Source organism: Phocoena phocoena, chromosome 2 (genome assembly GCF_963924675.1).
Source record: "Phocoena phocoena chromosome 2, mPhoPho1.1, whole genome shotgun sequence".
NCBI lineage: Eukaryota > Metazoa > Chordata > Mammalia > Artiodactyla > Phocoenidae > Phocoena > Phocoena phocoena.
The window spans coordinates 8,814,940-8,819,670 of NC_089220.1; the positions used below are offsets into that span (position 1 = coordinate 8,814,940).

The following is a 4,731-nucleotide window of genomic DNA, read 5'->3' on the forward strand; positions in this document are numbered from 1 at the left end:
CCTCTCGCAGCTGTAACCAGAGTAGTCATCCATCCACCAGCTCTAGTTTGTCTAAGACAGACTTGGTAGAGAAAAAGTACACCCTGGGGGAGTGCTCTAAGCTTTCACAGCTCTTGTCTGAGAGGAAATTAAATGAAGGTATAAGAGCTTTCTCAGAACTACCAGTCTTGCCTGAACCAAGATGGTGGAGTAGCAGGACGTGCTCTCACTCCCTCTTGCGAGAACACCAGAATCACAACTAGCTGCTGGACAGTCATCGACAGGAAGACACTGGAACTCAGAAAAAAGGACACCCCACATCCAAAGACAAAGGAGAAGCCACAGTGAGACGGTAGGAGGGGCGCAATCACAGCAAAATCAAATCCCGTAACTGCTGGGTGGGTGACTCACAAACTGGAGAACACTTATACCACAGAAGTCCATCCACTGGAAGGAAGGTTCTGAGCCCCACATAAGGCTTCCCAACCTGGGGGTCTGGCAACGGGAAGAGGAATTCCTAGAGAATCAGACTTTGAAGCCTAGCGGGAATTGATTGCAGGACTTCGACAGGACTGGGGGAAACAGAGACTCCACTCTTGGAGGGCACACACAAAGTAGTGTGTGCATCGGGATCCAAGGGAAGGAGCAGTGACCCCAGAGGAGACTGAACCAGACCTACCTGCTACTGTTGGAGGGTCTCCTGCAGAGGCGGGGGAGGCTGTGGCTCACCATGGGGACAAGGACACTGGCAGCAGAAGTTCTGGGAAGTACTCCTTGGCATGAGCCCTCCCAGAGTCCTCCAATAGCCCCACCAAAGAGCCCAGCTATGCTCCAGTGTTGGGTTGCCTCAGGCCAAACAACCAAAACGGAGGGAACACAGCCCCACCCATCAGCAGACAAGTGGATTAAAGTTTTACTGAGCTCCGCCCACCAGAGCAACAGCCAGCTCTACCCACCACCAGTCCCTCCCATCAGGAAACTTGCACAAGCCTCTTAGATAGACTCATCCACCAGAGGGCAGACAGCAGAAGCAAGAAGAACTACAATCCTGCAGCCTGTGGAACAAAAACCACATTCACAGAAAGATAGACAAGATGCAAAGGCAGAGGGCTATGTACCAGATGAAGGAACAAGATAAAACCCCAGAAAAACAACTGAATGAAGTGGAGATAGGCAACCTTCCAGAAAAAGAATTCAGAATAATGATAGTGAAGATGATCCAGGACCTCGGAAAAAGGATGGAGGCAAAGATCAAGAAGATGCAAGAAATGTTTATCAAAGACTTAGAAGAATTAAAGAACAAACAAACAGAGATGAACAATACGATAACTGAAATGAAAACTACACTAGAAGGAATCAATAGCAGAATAACTGAGGCAGAAGAATGGATAAGTGACCTGGAAGACAGAATGGTGGAATTCACTGCTGTGGAACAGAATAAAGAAAAACGAATGAAAAGAAGTGAAGACAGCCTAAGAGACCTCTGGGACAACATTAAACGCAACAACATTCACATTATAGGGGTCCCAGAAGGAGAAGAGAGAGAGAAAGGACCCAAGAAAATATTTGAAGAGATTATAGTCGAAAAATTCCCTAACATGGATAAGGAAATAGCCACCCAAGTCCAGGAAGCTCAGAGAGTCCCATACAGGACAAACCCAAGGAGAAACACACTGAGACACATAGTAATCAAATTGTAAAAAATCAAAGACAAAGAAAAATTATTGAAAGCAGCAAGGGAAAAATGACAAATAACATAAAAGGGAACTCCCATAAGGTTAACAGCTGATTTCTCAGCAGAAACTCTACAAGCCAGAAGGGAGTGGCATGATATACTTAAAGTGATGAAAGGGAAGAACCTACAACCAAGATTACTCTACTCAAGATCTCATTCAGATTTGATGGAGAAATCAAAAGCTTTACAGACAAGCAAAAGCTAAGAGAATTCAGTACCACCAAACCAGCTCTACAACAAATGCTAAAGGAACTTCTCTAAGTGGGAAACACAAGAGAAGAAAAGGACCTACAACAACAAACCCAAAACAATTAAGAAAATGGTCATAGGAACATACATATCGATAATTACCTGAAATGTGAATGGATTAAATGCTCCAACCAAAACACACAGGCTTGCTGAATGGATACAAAAACAAGACCCAAATATATGCTGTCTACAAGAGACCCACTTCAGACCTAGGGACACATACAGACTGAAAGTGAGGGGGTGGAAAAAGATCCCATGCAAATGGAAATCAAAAGAAAGCTGGAGTAGAAATACTCATAACAGGTAAAATGGACTTTAAAATAAAGAATGTTACAAGAGACAAGGAAGGACACTACATAATGATCAAGGGATCAATCCAAGAAGAAGATATTACAATTATAAATATATATGCACCCAACATACGAGCACCTCAATACATAAGGCAACTGCTAACAGCTATAACACAGGAAATCGAGAGTAACACAAAAATAGTGGGGGACTTTAACACCTTACTTACACCAATGGACAGATCATCCAAAATGAAAATAAATAAGGAAACAGAAGCTTTAAATGACACAATAAACCAGATTGATTTAATTGATATTTATGGGACATTGCATCCAAAAACAGCAGATTACACTTTCTTCTCAAGTGCACATGGAATATTCTCCAGGACAGATCACATCTTGGGTCACAAATCAAGCCTCAGTAAATTTAAGAAAATTGAAATCATATCAAGTGCCTTTTCTGACCACAACGCTATGAGATTAGAAATCAATTACAGGGAAAAAAAAACTTTAAAAACACAAACACATGGAGGTTAAACAGTACGTTACTAAATAACCGAGAGATCACTGAAGAAATCAAAGAGGAAATCAAAAAATACCTAGAGACAAATGACAATGAAAGCACAACGATCCATAGGATGCAGCAAAAGCAGTTCTAAGAGGGAAGTTTATAGCTATAGAAGCCTACCTCAAGAAACAAGAAAAACCTCAAATAAACAATCTAACCTTACACCTAAAGGAACTAGGGAAAGAAGAACAAACAAAACCCAAAGTTAGCAGAAGGAAAGAAACCATAAAGATCAGAACAGAAATAAATGCAATAGAAACAAAGAAAACAATAGCAAACATCAATAAAACTAAAAGCTGGTTCTTTGAGAAGAGAAACAAAATTGATAAACCATTAGCCAGACTCATCAAGAAAAAGAGGGAGAGGACTCAAATCAATAAAATTAGAAATGAAAAAGAAGTTACATCAGACACCAAAGAAATACAAAGCATCCTAAGAGACTACTACAGGCAACTGTATGCCAATAAAATGGACAACCTGGAAGAAATGGACAAATTCTTAGAAAGGTATAACCTTCCAAGACTGAACCAGGAAGAAATAGAAAATATGAACAGACCAATCACAAGTAATGAAATTGAAACTGTGATTAAAAATCTTCCAACAGGGCTTCCCTGGTGGCGCAGTGGTTGAGAGTCCGCCTGCCAATGCAGGGGACACAGGTTCGTGCCCCGGTCCGGGAAGATTCCACATGCCTCGGAGTGGCTGGGCCCGTGAGCCATGGCTGCTGAGCCTGCGCGTCCGGAGCCTGTGCTCCGCAACGCGAGAGGCCGCAACAGTGGGAGGCCCGCGTACCGCAAAAAAAAAAAAAAAAAAAAGGGAATCTGTTGACAAAATGATTCTGAAGTTCATAAGGAAGAGGAAGCTAGAAAAAATATCTAAGAAAAATGTGAAGAAGAAAAAACAAAGAAAAACATGAAAGATAAGTGATCCTTTGCCAAGAATTTTAGGTGATATTATCTCATTTCATCCTCATAGTAGTTCCATAAGGTAGAGACTGTTATTAACCCCGTTTTAGAAATGACAAAGCTGAGTTCAACGGCGACAAAGGATCTCCAAGGATGACAGATTTAGATGCATCTATAATCTATACATGTACCTATATCTACGTCTATACTTGTGTCAGTGGTTTGAGAGGGCATTTAAATACAGATTTTTTTCAACCAGATTTTAGACTCTCTGCATTCCCCTTTGATGCCTCCAAAGCTGTTGCAGAAACCCCAGATCCCTGAGAAATGCTATGGGACTGATTACTGATTTCTAAGAAAACCTAACTCACTGCTAGCAGAGCTGTGATCTCTCCAACAAAAACGGTTGATTGAAAGACATCTATTAATGGAGAAATGCTGCAATTTAATAAATAACCCCCCACATGAAAATTATTTCACACACTCATGCGTGAGGCGAGCGGAGCCAGAGACAAGACCAGAGGTCGAACTCGGGATCTGACAAGATGGCCGGGCTGCCTCGCAGGATTATCAAGGAAACCCAGCGATTGCTGGCAGAGCCAGTTCCCGGCATTAAAGCAGAACCAGATGAGAGCAGCGCCCGTTATTTTCATGTGCTCATTGCTGGCCCTCAGGATTCCCCCTTTGAGGGAGGGACTTTTAAACTTGAACTATTCCTTCCAGAAGAATACCCAATGGCAGCCCCTAAAGTACGTTTCATGACCAGAATTTATCATCCTAATGTAGACAAGTTGGGAGGAATATGTTTTAGATATTTTGAAAGATAAGTGGTCCCCAGCACTGCAGATCCGCGCAGTCCTGCTATCGATCCAGGCTTTGTTATTAAGTGCTCCCAACCCAGATGGCCCATCAGCAAATGATGTAGCAGAGCAGTGGAAGACCAACGAAGCCCACGCCATAGAAACGGCTAGAGCATGGACTAGGCTATATGCCATGAATAATATTTAA

General features: G+C 42.3%; 1 pseudogene; it reads left to right on the plus strand.

Moving 5' to 3' along the window:
* The first annotated feature begins 4,268 nt into the window (after window positions 1-4,268).
* Window positions 4,269-4,731, plus strand: LOC136118792 (ubiquitin-conjugating enzyme E2 N-like; annotated as a pseudogene).